This window comes from Ambystoma mexicanum, chromosome 3q, assembly GCF_040938575.1.
Source record: "Ambystoma mexicanum isolate Mex_15411 chromosome 3q, UKY_AmexF1_1, whole genome shotgun sequence".
NCBI lineage: Eukaryota > Metazoa > Chordata > Amphibia > Caudata > Ambystomatidae > Ambystoma > Ambystoma mexicanum.
The window spans coordinates 526081022-526098072 of NC_090926.1; positions in this window are offsets into that span (position 1 = coordinate 526081022).

Consider the following 17051-nt stretch of genomic DNA (forward strand, 5'->3'; position numbering starts at 1 on the left):
TTCAGGGAGTGAATCACTGATTTAGTATGTTCTTAAACACCTCAAATTCACAATGCAGACAAAAACTTCCAAAAAGCATTTAGACTAGAATAAGCACCCATTTTGGACTATGTATTTGCTTTTCACAAGATGCAGTTATAGCATGTTTTGTTCTACTGTTGTCTCTGTAAAATCATCACAAGTAATTCCATCTTGGTGTGCTCACTTGACAAAAGCCTTGTGCCTAAAAGCTTGTGTACAGTGCACAAATGTTTGAACATAGCACATAAAGTGGCACTTGATTTCATTGTGCCACAATTAATGCTTTGCTGTAATGTGTCTATATTTTCTGGCATGCTGTTCAGGGTGTTTGCTTGCATGTATAAGGTTAGGAGTGCCCTGCTTTCCCTGTGTTGCTCTAAGTTCTTTAATACACAGTTATAAAACATCCAAAGGTATGTATTTTGCCAAACCTCTGAAGCCTGTACAGTAGATCCATGCAGGCTTGACATGTGGCCAACTGTGCATCAGACCTACCTACATATGAACTGGCCTGCTTTTAAATCTCAGTTAGCAGTTTACACTACACAGTACACTACAGAGTGTAATTTGCTTTCTGATTTTGAGAACATTCCGACATGTAATTGCTCATTTTACTATAGCTGGTATGATAGCTTTAGTAGGTAAGATAGTTCAGTGGGTTGAGCACTCACTGCTGTGATGTGTTTGTGATCCTCAGGTTGCAAGTTCGAATCCCAGCAAGGCCAACTCAGCCTTTCATCCTTCAGAGGTTGATAAATGAGTACCAACACAGGTATGGTGGTGGTGTATGCATTGTGTTGTATATAAGCTAAAGCGCGTAATCATAAGTGCTACAAAATAACACATCATTATCATTTGGTCTTGGATGCCTCGGATGTCAGCTTGCATTCACAGTCATTTGGTAATATGGGCCTATATACAATGATCCATATGGTGATACATTCTTGTATGCAGTGTATATCACATTACAGTGATGTTGTTACCATATTAGTTGTAGTGTACTTAGGAACAATGCTATGTGATTGCACTTCCAGTTTTGTCAAGTGGTGAAAGGTTGTGTTCCATCGCTTCCTGTGATGTTACTTCGCGGTGGGTTCAAATGACATCACGTCTTGTTATGTAATCAGAGGTCAAAGGTGATGTCACTTGCTCTTCTATTGGCATTTTGGTGAAACGACATCCCTGTTCAGCTTACTGCTTGATAGTGTATGAATGTACGTTTTCGATGGCTTGGGTGTTGGTATGGTTTGTACATGACTAGTGAAAAGGGCCGTTTTGCACAGTACATTCCCAGAGTCGCTTTAGGATTGTTAGATTTTGGTTCATAGCTGTCACACTAAAGACACCTAGTGGGGGAATGTGTTTAATGAAACATTATTCTTATTGATAAGACCACTGACCCCTCACTTATGCATGGTTTCTTTTCAGTGTGAGTTTTTGAAAAGTGACCATCCTCTGTGTGCCTTGGTTGCAAATGTTTGCCCCAGCTGCAGATGTAAAAGAATGGTTCCCAGATGTCAGTGGCTTGATAGGGCATAGTTTGCTTCCTTCTACTTTGTTGTTGGAAGAGTGTGCCTGTTTTCAGTTAAGAACGTTCATTATTGCTCATGACTGTTATTCGGTGTAATAGTCCGAAAATGATCACTGGCCTTTAGCAATGGATTGGCATTTAATGTGGGCATTTGAGCCTGCACTTGACAAATGCAACCTAAACCACTTGACTTGTCACAACGTGTTTCAATGTACAGCACATTCGTGTTCACTTGAATGCTGGAGCTGTAACAGAAAGGAAAATATGAGCAAACTCCGCAACCAAGATACATTCTGCATTTCATGTCTTGGACGTGCATGGAAAACAATGTTGTTGTTTTTTTCTTCAGGGGGTGGAGGCAGGGTCCATTTATCTTAAAGGAAATGAAGCAAATGAACGTGGGGAAAGTGAAAAGGGAAATGTAAAGCGGCATAATTGGTCTGGAGTCTGGGAGCAGCTTTGTCAAAGATAATCTTCCCGACTGTCCATGAATATTTGCGGGTCACTACATTTTGAAAGTCATGAGTTACTTCGGCGGAGGAGGTCAGAGCTTGTGCTATGAAGCATCTTCAATTCTTTTTTTATTTTTTAGAATCCAATGCAATACAGATATTCGACTGAGAGGGTTAATCTATTCACAGACTTGCAAATGTAATGCAAGGAAAACGCTAGCATCTGCTTTACTGAAATGTATTCCACGCGGGAAATAAGCTCTAAAGCATATTTCGTTCTACAGAAAAAAAAATACTTTTGTTCCATGGACTTCCTAGAACATAAGCTCAAGGTTCAGTATGTTTCTTGCGCTTGTTGACTAGTTTTACAGCCATTTTTTTCAAAAGGCACACAATAGCTTCAAAAGCTCGCATTATGAAAACACATTTTCAACAAAAACTATTCATGTCGGTTTGTCTATTGCGCAAGGTTATACTTTTTTCATTTTTACAGTTTCTTCCGCTCACCTCGGGCCGCCATTTTTAATTAGCAAATTTATCTCAACTCGCATTTTAAACATCTGCCTTAATTCACGGATTTCCTACTTTCTGAGATAACGCCCCGTTTCCAAAGGTCAACTACTGGTATCATGTGCAGAGCTAACAAGTTCCTATGAACGTGTCTGCTTGCTGTCATTCCTGCCATCAACTATATCTACCCACTGATGTTGGAAAGATATCGAAGAGTGAACACACTGGAACATGTATGACATAAAGCCGCAGACCACTATCCACGTAAAGCCAGGACATAAACATATGTGCAAAAGGCATGACCCAGTGATGAAGAGGATTTCTAATTGCTCCAGGAAAATAAAGTGATTTGCCCAGAATCGCCCCTTGGTGTAGAATTTATTCTTGCATTAGAACTTAGGACTCCTTTTTCCAAAATTGTCAATTTATACATAAGTTGGAATATAGTGTTTATTGATTGCGTCTCCAACATGGTCTTTTCCCCACAAACTATAATGTATAACTATAAAATAATATTAAGGTTTTTTTTTTTCCTCCCTCTCCCTTTCCTTCCCTTTCCGCTTTTTTTTTATTCATTATTTTGTAAATACTTGTTTTTGAAAGGGCTTTTTTTCTTTTTTCTTTATTTCAAGGTTGTTGTTAACTGCGGGGGGCGGTTGAATTTTGTATTTGTGATTGGTCATTTCGGTGTGTTCACTCTATATGGAATATTTTGAATAAATGTGTTAAAAAACAAAATATATAATTTATAAATGCACCAATCCGAAAGCCGCATCATGTTGGTCACGTTACGTTCGTGGACATCGTGTGTAAAAGGTGCTGATTGGGAAATGTGAGGTCCATCAAACACGTTTAAATAGAAGCCTTTTTGATTTTGCAAACTGCACTTGCAGTCTGCGAACAGCGTTTACAGAAAATCTTCAAAGACATATTATTACACCTGTGTTACGCATGAAAACATCTCTGAGGAGTTCTTTGTTCTACAATGTTTGCAGGCTCGCAGAAATCTATGCAACAATGGCATGCTCCGAGCCTTGCTAAATCCTACATTAAACATGGAACAAACTGTGAGGTGGGGTAGGATGGTGGAGATGGGATGGAATATGAGTAGTAAAGGACGACCAAATCAGTCTTTCTTTTCGGATTTTCCTGGATGCTCAAGTGTTCAGGGACTTACTTTCATGTCAGTCGACACCCACAGACTATGCCCCTCACACAAAACAACACTTGTTTCATATATGAAATCATCTGGCCTTTAGGCGACCCAGATATTTTTAATGATAGTGAGGTGCAGGGAAGCTGTCTTTTTGCTATAGCTGGACACACAGCTTGATCTCTCCTCCGCCTTTGACATGGTTAACCACAACATCTTGATCGCACATCTTCGTGACACCCTGGGAATCACAGGTCAGGCTCTGGTGTAGTTAACCTCTTTTCTCTCCCACCACCCATCCCAGGTGGAACCTGCAGCCTTTCTCTCGACTATCACTCTCTCAACCTGTGGCGTTCCCCAGGGATCAAACCTATCCCCCTGGTTCTTCAACGTCTATACTCATATCTGTCTGTCTATCCGCTATCCAGTCATGGTGTGCTGCAAACGATCTCTGCCTCAACGGCAGTAAAACTGAGATTGTTTGCATTGGGGCCCCTGCTCCAGCTTTCCCACTTTCACTCTACCTGGCCACCCTGGCCCTGTGCTCACTCCCATCTGCGAGGCCAAAAACCATGGGGTCATCTTTGACTCCACTCTCTCCTTCTTTCACATTTCTGACATCTCAAAAAAGTCTATCAACTACACCTCCTCAGAGGCATTCTACCTTTTTTCACTTTCCCCCCAGTGTCTCACTGTCTCCAGAGCCCTGGTTCTCTCTAGGCTGGACTACTGCAACAGCCTCTTCCTCAACCGCCCAGCTTCTGACTTTTGTTGCCTGCAACTCATCCACAACAGAAACGCAAGAGTTATCCCTGGCCTCAAGCCAGGCACCGCATCTCTCTCTCGAGCTGAAATCCCTTCACTGGCTCCCTGTGGCAGCAAGGTTCAAATTCAAGACCCTCTGTCTTGTCCACAAGGCTTTCTGGGGCTTAGGACCTACTTACCTGCAATGCTGCCAACCTAAATACTGTCCCTCTCAAGCCCTATGCTCATCTACCTCCAACCTTCTGCGAATGAGCTGGTTCTCCAAGCAGAGATTTGGAGGGAGTTCCTTATCCTCAGCAGGTGCCTCCCTCTGGAATAGCCTCCCTGCCACCCTCCATCTTGAGCCTGATCATCATAAGTTCTGGAAACTCCTCAAGACCTTCCTATTCTCTTCCTCCTTCTCCCTCCCCCTACCCTGCCAACCTAGCTCTCTGCTCTTTCCATCTCTCCCTCCTCTTCTGTACAGCTTTGATGACTGGTGCCTGGTGTACCTCAGAGTCTCACGTGTCCCTGGCACCCCCGCCAGTCCTCTTTGCAGTTGCCTCAGGGCACTCCACCCCATCCCCCTCATTGCACTTCTGAATAAACCCAAGAGAGCTTCTCTCTCCGCACTTATCCCAGTCTCTACCAATGGTGCACTTGGACCACCTGTCAGGAATAATGTTTGGGGCAAGGGACGGCGCTCAGCCTTTCAGAAGCAGGGCTGAAAGAGCAAAAAACTACACTTCCCGGCATGCTGTGGGAGTGTGTGGGTCTTCTGTTCTCTGGGAATGATAATACATTGTTTAGTGTCTTTATACATTTTGAATTTCTAGCGCCATTTCTTTTTACAAGTGCATTTGAAGCATGCATGTGGTGCCAGCTAGAACCTAGGAATGGCTCCACTATTATTTGGCAATGATCATGCACTGATTGGTGTGCTTTGCCCACTTTGAACATCTAGGTATAGTGTTACTGTGCACTGATTAAGAGCACATGCATGAACTGTTCTTATTGCAAGGCAACAAGTGAAAAATACTTCGAAAACTATAAAATATGTGAATTAATGACTCGGTCTTTAAGGTAAACAGAACTCACAGTGTTTCCTTTATTTGAATAAGTGATCTTCCGCTTATGCTCTACTTCAACTTTTGACTCCTTTTTTCATTTTGTTCTCTCTACATTATTTGAGACCACCTTTAAATGTTCTGCCCTGATTAAAAAAAAGATTGTTGATTGTTAGTTGTGTCATGTATATTTTTTGTATATTATTGGAAGTATATTTTACCATGTATGTTCATATAGGACCAATGAGTGTTTTGTAATTCATGTGTCTGTTGGTTGATTTTCACCAACACGTATGTTGCATAGGGTGATGCTATCTTGTTTTTGGAGCAAAAGCTCAATTAAATATCATACTTTATTGTGGGGGGGTTTCATGTTATGTGTGAGACATAAATCCTGTGTCCGAATTTACAATTCTTAGGGGGACTTCGAAAGAGAGGGTTCATTTTCTCTTACATAGTTCCATATTAACACTATTCTTAGACAGTACCTTTAAAAGTATGTATTGGCCAAAATACATATATTTAATACACACATCAAATGCAGTCTCAGGCAAGAACAAAAAGATCATTCGAATTATACTTCACACTGAAGTTGCATTTTTAACACCTTAAGCACTTTAATTTCTAATAACATGTTCTTAATTTCTCAAATATACAAGAAATACTTTGCATATATTGATATCATGTAAACTATAAAGTAACAATTTCAATATTTTAAATTATAAGCCAAGCAATGCAGGCATAGACAAAGAGCCAGTGCTAGCCTTTAATATCTGTTTGAATAGAACAATGAAATAGTAACAATAGCATTTCAAAGTTGCTATTGGCATACTTTAAAGAAAATGTGAACAGTGAAACAAAGACATGCTTAGTCTAACCCACTTTGCCTATTCTGATCATTTGTATGTTTGAGATATGCATTTTAAAGTGCAGAAATGCCTACCAAAATACAAGGGAAATAAGCACCATTATAAAATGTATACACAAAAAAATGCATGTATTATATACTTATTATAATTTCCACAAAATGAATGCCCTATTGCCTTTTTATTTTTGACAGAAAACACAAGCACCATCATTTCATATGGTGATGAAAATCAGCCGCTGCTACTTTTCACTGATAAGACCCAAAAAGGCCGAAACATGTCTGGGGATGCTTGTGTTCTTACACAGAAGGGATGCGACCTAGCAGTTTGGGCTGGACTGACCCTGATTTGCATATGGTATGTCCACTTCTGCAATGGCTTGGCAGGTGATGAATGATGGTCTGCAGGTTTTGCCAGAGCAATGCCAGAGGTTAAAATTAATTCTAAACCTTCCAGTCATTGCCTCTTGTGTTTTGCTATAGTTACCCTAAGCGGGACGGGTATGGCCAGACGTGGATCCTGTGCCTGCTTGGCCTAGAGAACTAAGCTACTATTCGCTGATGAGGCCCAACAAGGCTGAAAAATGTCTGGGGATGCTTGTTGTCTTTTGCAGACGTGATGTGACCTAGCAGTTTGTTCTGGATGCCCCTATTGAGGTGAAGAACAATGGGCTGGAGATTTGCCCAGAGCAATGCCAGAGGATAAGATTAATTCTACACCTTCCAGACATAACCTTTTGTATTTTAGCATTGTAGCATTATGACATTAGCAATCATGTGATGCCATTTGCAAACGTCAGTGACCAGAATTATGTCAATTAAATGGATCAGTGTGGTCATGATAAACATTGGTTTTCAAATTATTTGCAACTAAGATAAAGTACGAGAATCAGTGTGGATGGAAAAAAAAGAGGCGATTGGGGAAGCATAATAGGTTCACGATAAGGGCAATAAGGCTGGAAACTTCATGACATTTTTGATCATTCATGTCATTTGTGAATAATTGGAGAAATTGCTAGGAGCATTTATCCCACATATAAATTTCAGGAAAATATGTCAGTACTGATCTGTAACTAGGAACATACCTCAATACTGTTCTGTAATCATGTATTATGCTTCAGTTGTGATGGCAAAATGGCCTCTGTTTGGCCCACCACAGAATAGAATTACAACTGCAATCGCACACAGTTATCTAAGCTTTTACAACCTTTTAAAATAACCTTTCTTTTTTAAAAAATAACGTTCTGTGGCACTTTAAAGCAAGTACGTTTTTATGATTTAGGTTTATTTTTTGATTGGACATTAACACATGAGAGAACAACTTGACGTGCTTCTAATTATTTAGAAATACAAAATAAAAATATTTTAAAATGCATTTTTTAAACTACTTACAGGATAATTCATAGAATTTCGCAGAAAAGTGTCGCAAGCGGCTGGCGCAGAGTGTCCGCGTGCGATTGTCTGCGCCAGCCGCGTGCGCTAAAATCGATTTCCGCGCACAGCGCATTCATGGATTTTCGCATCCAAAACCAGCCGTGGCGCAGCGTGGCGCAGCGACCCTGCAGCAGCGCCAGTTACGCCCCCAAGAACGCCCTCGCGCAAGGAAAAGCCTTCAAAATCCCCAAATAATCGCAAAGGGCTGCGCTAACCCTGGACCAGTTCACCGGGCTGGCAAACAGCAAACGCCAAGCGGGGAACGTGTATTTCAGTGGTTCGCGGGAAGTTCCACACGCGATTGTCCTGTGTACGTGTGCATCAGGGGTGCGCGGGAAGTTCCACACCAAAATCAGCAGGGTACGTGTATTACAGGGGTGCGCGGGAAGTTCCACACGCGATTACAGCAGGGTACGTGTATTTCAGGGGTGCACGGGAAGTTCCACACACGATTGGCCCCGTGCGAGCAGGGTACGTGTATTCCAGGGGTGCGCGGGAAGTTCCACACGCGATTTCAGCAGGGTACATGTATTTCAGGGGTGCGCAGGAAGTTCCACACGCGATTGGCCCAGTGCGAGCAGGGTACGTGTATTCCATGGGTGCGCGGGAAGTTCCACACGCGATTTCAGCAGGGTACGTGTATTTCAGGGGTGCACGGGAAGTTCCACACGCGATTGGCCCAGTGCGAGCAGGGTACGTGTATTCCATGGGTGCGCGGGAAGTTCCACACGGGATTTCAGCAGGGTACGTGTATTTCAGGGGTGCGCGTGAAGTTCCACACGCAATTCCATCAGGGTACGTGTATTTCAGGGGTGCGCGGGAAGTCCCACACGCGATTGGCCCCGTGCGAGCAGGGTACGTGTATTTCCGGGGTGCGCGGGAAGTTCCACACGCGATTGGCCCCCTGCAAGCAGGCTACGTGTATTACAGGGGTGCGCGGGAAGTTCCACACGCAATTTCATCAGGGTACGTGTATTTCAGGGGTGCGCGGGAAGTTCCACACGCGATTGGCCCAGTGCGAGCAGGGTACGTGTATTTCAGGGGTGCGCGGGAAGTTCCACACGCGATTGGCCCCGTGCAAGCAGGGTACGTGTATTTCAGGGGTGCGCGGGAAGTTCCACACGCGATTTCATCAGGGTACGTGTATTTCAGGGGTGCGCGGGAAGTCCCACACGCGATTGGCCCAGTGCGAGCAGGGTAAGTGTATTCCATGGGTGCGCGGGAAGTTCCACATGCGATTTCAGCAGGGTACGTGTATTACAGGGGTGCGCGGGAAGTCCCACACGCGATTTCAGCAGGGTACGTGTATTTCAGGGGTGCGCGGGAAGTTCCACACGCGATTGGCCCAGTGCGAGCAGGGTACGTGTATTCCATGGGTACGCGGGAAGTTCCACACGCGATTTCAACAGGGTACGTGTATTTCAGGGGTGCGCGGGAAGTTCCACACGCGATTTCAGCAGGGTATGTGAATTTCAGGGATTCTGGGGAGTACTACACGTGAATTGGCCGTGTGGGTCCTCCCAGGTGTACGCTCGACAACCTCCACGGCCCCTGCAGGCAGCCCACACCACGGGGGACTACCCTGCACCCCTGCTCATGTCCCGCTGGCAGCCCATCCACCATGGGCATGCCCCCCAGCCAACCCACATGTCACCTTGCACTACTGATCAACAATGCATGTCTCCCACCACCCCCACCCCCCAGCAGTGCAGGGGAAGCCTCCACCAGGCCCCCACCCATGTCTACCACCAGCCCCACCCCCCAGCCACCATGGGCATCCCCCACCAGGCCCCCACTCATGTCTCCCACCACCCCCCCCAGCAGTGTGGGGCACCCTCCACCAGGCCCCCACTCATGTCCAACTCATGTCTCCCACCACCCCCACCCCCCAGCAGTGCAGGGGCAGCACCACCAGGCCCCCACTCATGTCTCCCACCACCCCCACCCGCCAGCAGTGCAGGGGCACCCTCCACCAGGCCCCCACCCATGTCTCCCAGCACCCCCACCCCCCAGCCACCATGGCCAGCCCCCACCAGGCCCCCACTCATGTCTCCCACCCACCCCCACCCCCCAGCCACCATGGGCAGCCCCCACCAGGCCCCCCCTCATGTCTCCCACCACCCCCATCCCCCAGCCACCATGGGCACCCTCCACCAGGCCCCCACTCATGTCTCCCACCAACCCCCACCCCGCAGCCACCATGGGCACCCTCTACCAGGCCTCCACTCATGTCTCCCACCCACCCCCACCCCCCAGCCACCATGGGCAGCCCCCACCAGGCCCCCACTCATGTATCCCACCACCCCCACCCCCCAGCAGTGTGGGGCACCCTCCACCAGGCCCCCACCCATGTCTCCCACCACCCCCACCCCCCAGCCACCATGGGCAGCCCCCACCAGGCCCCCACTCATGTCTCCCACCCAACCCCACCCCCCAGCCACCATGGGCACCCTCTCATGGCCCCTATCACCCCCACCCCCCAGCATCCAGGGGCACCCTTCACCAGGCCCCCACTCATGTCTCCCACCACCCCCACCCCCCAGCAGTGTGGGGCACCCTCCACCAGGCCCCCACTCATGGCCCCTATCACCCGAACCCCCCAGCAGTGCAGGGGCAGCACCACCAGGCCCCCACTCATGTCCCCCTGCACCCCCACCCCCCAGCAGTGCAGGGGCACCCTCCACCAGGCCCCCACTCATGTCTCCCAGCACCCCCACCCCCCAGCCACCATGGGCAGCCCCCACCAGGCCCCCACTCATGTCTCCCACCACCCCCACGACCCCAGCAGTGCAGGGGCAGCCTCCACCAGGCCCCCACTCATGTCTCCCACCACCCCCATCCCCCAGCCACCATGGGCACCCTCCACCAGGCCCCCACTCATGTCTCCCACCACCCCCACCCCCCAGCCACCATGGGCACACTCCACCAGGCCCCCACTCATGTCTCCCAGCACCCCCATCCCCCAGCCACCATGGGCAGCCCCCACCAGGCCCCCACTCATGTCTCCCACCACCCCCACCCCCCAGCCACCATGGGCACCCTCCACCAGGCCCCCACTCATGTCTCCCACCACCCCCACCCCCCAGCCACCATGGGCACACTCCACCAGGCCCCCACTCATGTCTCCCAGCACCCCCATCCCCCAGCCACCATGGGCAGCCCCCACCAGGCCCCCACTCATGTCTCCCACCACCCCCACCCCCCAGCAGTGTGGGGCACCCTCCACCAGGCCCCCACTCATGGCCCCTATCACCCCCACCCCCCAGCATCCAGGGGCACCCTCCACCAGGCCCCCACTCATGTCTCCCACCACCCCCACCCCCCAGCAGTGTGGGGCACCCTCCACCAGGCCCCCACCCATGTCTCCCACCACCCCCACCCCCCCAGCAGTGCAGGGGCAGCCTCCACCAGGCCCCCACTCATGTCTCCCACCACCCCCACCCCCCAGCAGTGTGGGGCACCCTCCACCAGGCCCCCACTCATGTCCAACTCATGTCTCCCACCACCCCCACCCCCCAGCAGTGTAGGGCACCCTCCACCAGGCCCCCACTCATGTCCAACTCATGTCTCCCACCACCCCCCTAGCAGTGTGGGACATCCTCCACCAGGCCCCCACTCATGACCAACTCATGTCTCCCACCACCCCCACCCCCAAGCAGTGTGGGGCACCCTCCACCAGGCCCCCACCCATGTCTCCCACCACCCCCACCCCCAGCAGTGTGGGGCACCCTCCACCAGGCCCCCACCCATGTCTCCCACCACCCCCACCCCCCAGCCACCATGGGCAGCCTCCACCAGGCCCCCACTCATGTCTCCCACCCACCCCCACCCCCCAGCCACCATGGGCAGCCCCCACCAGGCCCCCACTCATGTCTCCCACCACCCCCACCCCCCAGCAGTGTGGGGCACCCTCCACCAGGCCCCCACCCATGTCTCCCACCACCCCCACCCCCCAGCCACCATGGGCAGCATCCACCAGGCCCCCACTCATGTCTCCCACCCACCCCCAACCCCCAGCCACCATGGGCAGCCCCCACCAGGCCCCCACTCATGTCTCCCACCACCCCCACCCCCCAGCAGTGTGGGGCACCCTCCACCAGGCCCCCACTCATGTCCAACTCATGTCTCCCACCACCCCCACCCCCCAGCAGTGTGGGGCACCCTCCACCAGGCCCCCACCCATGTCTCCCACCACCCCCACCCCCCAGCCACCATGGGCAGCCCCCACCAGGCCCCCACTCATGTCTCCCACCACCCCTACTCCCCAGCAGTGCTGGGGCACCCTCCACCAGGCCCCCACCCATGTCTCCCAGCACCCCCACCCCCCAGCAGTGCAGGGGCACCCTCCACCAGGCCCCCACTCATGACCACTATCACCCCCACCCCCCAGCATCCAGGGGCACCCTCCACCAGGCCCCCACTCATGTCTCCCACCACCCCCACCCCCCAGCAGTGCAGGGGCACCCTCCACCAGGCCCCCACCCATGTCTCCCAGCACCCCCACCCCCCAGCAGTGCAGGGGCAGCACCACCAGGCCCCCACTCATGTCCCCCTGCACCCCCACCCCCCAGCATCCAGGGGCACCCTCCACCAGGCCCCCACTCATGTCTCCCACCACCCCACCCCCCAGCAGTGTGGGGCACCCTCCACCAGGCCCCCACTCATGGCCCCTATCACCCGAACCCCCCAGCAGTGCAGGGGCAGCACCACCAGGCCCCCACTCATGTCCCCCTGCACCCCCACCCCCCAGCATCCAGGGGCACCCTCCACCAGGCCCCCACTCATGGCCCCTATCACCCCCACCCCCCAGCATCCAGGGGCACCCTCCACCAGGCCCCCACTCATGTCTCCCACCACCCCCACCCCCCAGCAGTGCAGGGGCACCCTCCACCAGGCCCCCACCCATGTCTCCCAGCACCCCCACCCCCCAGCAGTGCAGGGGCAGCACCACCAGGCCCCCACTCATGTCCAACTCATGTCTCCCACCACCCCCACCCCCCAGCAGTGCAGGGGCACCCTCCACCAGGCCCCCACCCATGTCTCCCAGCACCCCCACCCCCCAGCAGTGCAGGGGCAGCATCACCAGGCCCCCACTCATGTCCAACTCATGTCTCCCACCACCCCCACCCCCCAGCAGTGTGGGGCACCCTCCACCAGGCCCCCACTCATGTCCAACTCATGTCTCCCACCACCCCCACCCCCCAGCAGTGTGGGGCACACTCCACCAGGCCCCCACTCATGTCCAACTCATGTCTCCCACCACCCCCACCCCCCAGCAGTGTGGGGCACCCTCCACCAGGCCCCCACCCATGTCTCCCACCACCCCCACCCCCAGCAGTGTGGGCCACCCTCCACCAGGCCCCCACCCATGTCTCCCACCACCCCCACCCCCCAGCCACCATGGGCAGCCTCCACCAGGCCCCCACTCATGTCTCCCACCCACCCCCACTCCCCAGCCACCATGGGCAGCCCCCACCAGGCCCCCACTCATGTCTCCCACCCACCCCCACCCCCCAGCCACCATGGGCAGCCCCCACCAGGCCCCCACTCATGTCTCCCGGCATGCGCATTTCAGCGCGCATAAAAAACTGCACGTCCGCGTGTAATACGTGGAAAGGGCCCATGCGCGTAAGCGTGTGTGGAAACTGCACGTCCGCGTGTAATACGTGGAAAGGGCCCATGCGCGTCTGTACGCGTCACGTCACAGGGGCGCTTGCGCTTGAGGGGCCTTCTGTCCAATGAAAATGCGTATGCGTGCAGACGCGCTTACGCGCTAAGGGCCTTTCCTCGAATTACACGCTGACGTGCAGACTTTTCACGTGCCAAATCACTCCGTATCAAGCTGGCCACGCGTATGCACACGGAAGACCACGCTCCTGCCCAGAAGGCCGAACACTGCCCCCCAGAGCCCCGAGCACGCTCCCACCTGCCATCTGCTGCTGCCTGACTGCCTGCTGCCCACATGCACTGCCATTTGCTGCCTGCACATCAGCCAGGGGTGCTGTTGCTGTGACCACCCCTGCTGGAACCGAAGACTCCCGACTGGGATTCCACCGCTCCACAGCCCAGCCCCAGGACCCAGTTGCCCACCCACTCCTGCCTCTGGGGTTGTCATGTCGGGGCAAACACCATCTGTGACCACTGACAACCCCCGGCCAGAGAGGCAGAGGGGCACCAGCTTCAGTGCCACCGAAGTTGGTGTCCTGGTGGAGCAAGTCCTGGGGCAGTATGATGCCCTCTTTGGAAGTTCCCGCGCCGACAAGGAAGGACGGATTCGGATCTGGACTGACATCGTGACTGCCATCAACGCGGAGGGGGTGGCAGTCCGCGACTTACAACATGTCAGGAAGCGCTGGGAGGACTTCAGGTCCAGGACCCTGAACAAGGCCCGGCGTCTCTTGAAGGCAGCGGATGCCAAGGGGCGCCGGGGCCACTTGTCGGAAGAACATATGAGGGTCCTGGAACGCATATCCCCAGCGCTCCACGTCCAGGTCCTAGAGAAGCAGACCTGTCTGGAGTCGAGCGGTTAGTGTACATGCATCCTGATTGTGAGCAGTGCGTGTGGTGATTATTCGGTAGTGTGCAGGTTGCACATCTGTTTGTATGGGGTCGAGTATGGGTGGGGGTGTACAGGGCCGTGGGGCTGACACATGCGAGGGCTGGAATGTGTGAGACATGGATGGTGCTTGTGTGTGTAGGCTTGCATGCCAAATGCAGTTGTGTGGGCACACATGTTTGGATGAATGTGTATGTAAGTAGACATGTCCGTGATGTCACGCATGTATGTTGTTTTCGGCTGCATGCATCAGCACTGTGTACATGTGCATGTGTGTGTATTTGACAAGGGTGCAACAGTGATGCAACATGGATGCATGTGACAGCGGTATGTGGAAGCCTGATTGGCAGATGTGACATGGATGCCCGTCTGAACAGTGCGACACTTGGCAGAGGTGTACACATGCATGCAAGTGTGGTGGTGTGTGTACATGTGTGGTGCACTTCCTGTGTTGCATGTGATGTCTGGCTCACCTTTGGCTGCTCATGCTGTTGTATGTGTAGGGATGGGGGTGGCAGTTGCGATATGGCTGTGGTATGGCTCATGTGTGCGAGTTGTAATGACATGTGTGTTGGGGATTGTGATGACATGTCTGAGGTTTGCCAATGCCACTCATGTGCAACTGTCATGTGTGTATGTGTCCATTGTACAGTGCCCTGATGCCTGTGTTTTGTTTCTCCCTGTCTGCAGCGTCAACTGATGAAGAGGGTGGAGAAGGTGCTGTGGAGCACAGTGGCGGGGATCCCACCGCCAGCCGGAGACGCAAGGCCCGGCTCCCCTCCCATGTTGTCATCTCGTCGGGGAGTGAGGAGTCCGGTGCCGCGTCCCAGGCCGCAGCTGCCAGGGGGAGGTCCAAGAGGCGGGGGTTGGAGTTGGACTCCTCTGCAGCAGAAGGGGCAGCTGGGACCCCACAGGGCCCAACAGGGGAAGATGGCACGGAGTCATCCAGGTTGGTGGGGGGTTTGGTGGAGGAGGAGGCCGTGCAAGCACCAGAGACGGGGTCTGGAGGTGGGGATCCCACTGGTGCTAGTGGTGCAGTGCAGGACCAGGGACAGGAGGCAGCACAGGCTGCCGCGGAGGTGCCTGTGTGCAATCCTGTCCCCGATCCTGTCCCTGCATCATCTTGCACCAGCTGGGATGCCTACGTCCAGACCCGTTTTCAGGCAGGGGATGAGCTGACGTCAACTGGCCTTCCTCTGCCTGCGGACGTGGCTATCCAGGTCCGGGTTGAGCCTGTCCTGGCTGGTGTGGCGTTGCATCAACCGGCCATGCGAGGTGACCTGCAGTCTTTTCATGGAGAGACTGCACGTCATCTCGAATGTCTCGTTGACCACGTCAGCCTGCTGGGACAGGTCACCCAGGCCATATTCCTCCGTCTGATGGGGCTTGCTCCGACCCCCTCCTCAACTGGACCCCCTAGGCGCCAGTCGTCCTCTGTGCCATCTTCCCACCCATCAGTCACCTGGGTGCCCTGTGGTGCTGCCTCTGACGGTGCGGCCAGGCTGGTGGAGGAGGCATCCCTGCCACAGTCGGGAGTCGGACGTCCAGCAGGGGTGGCCACATCTACGACTGCACCCCAGCCGGCGGAGGATGTGCAGGCAGCAGGAGGCAGTGCAGGGGCAGAGGCAGAGCAGCAGCAGCAACATGGTGGGAGCCATGAAGGCTCGGGGCCTTCGACATCGGAGGGGCAGGCATCGGCCGGAGGGCAGGAGGACCCAGGACAGAGAGTGTCTTCCGTGTGGCAGCGGTTGGGCCACGCCATAGGTGCGGAGCGGCGGCGGGCGGAAGAGGCGCGGCTCACAATGGTCAGGGCGGAGAACTCCATGCGGAGGGCCCTGAGGCGGGCCGAGTGCCTCGAGGCAATCCGCAGGGGGTTGGAGGAGGACACGGCGTCGTCCCTGCGGACTCTCGGGCCATGGAACAGGACCGCCTCCGGGACATCGAACAGGAGTTCGATGATGCCCTGGCCCGGAACACCACGGAGTGAGCTGCTGGACTTGCCCGCCGCCTTTGTATATAGTTCTTTAGTTTTAGGTTTCCTTTGTTTGTTCTTATGATTTGGAGTCGACGGACACTGCTCCACTTTTTGTATATAGTTGCATTTTAGTTAGGGGTTTTTGTAGGTTTCCTTTGTTCAGTTGGGCTCATGAACCCTTGGATGTTTTGTACATAGTTCTTCATTGGATTGATTTTATTTTTCATTTGACTTTGGACAACATTTTTTTGGATTAGGATTTGGTGTTTTTATTTTTTTAAACGGACATGCAGCTTATCTTTTTTTCATTCCCATTGTAGTTTGTTTCATTTCTTTTGCATTCTTTTTTTTTTAATTCAATTTTGTTTTCATACTTCACTGTGTGGTATCATCTCATTGGTTTCATGCATGTCATGTTGGGTGTTTTCCCATTCAATTGCAACCATTGTGTGTGACGGACATGGGTTCATTAGCTTTATGAACATTGGGGGTGTAACATGTAATTTCCATTTCCATGTGGGTGAATGGGTTACTTGGTAGGGCTTTTTGGCTGTGGAGGCTGACCATAACGCACATGATTGGGGATTGTGAGGACCTGGTGGAGGCTGCCCATGGTGGCTGGGGGGTGGGGGTGGTGGGAGACCTGAGTGGGGGCCTGGTGGAGGCTGCCCATGGTGGCTGGGGGGTGGGGGTGGTGGGAGACATGGGTTGGGGCCTGGTGGAGGGTGCCCCACACTGCTGGG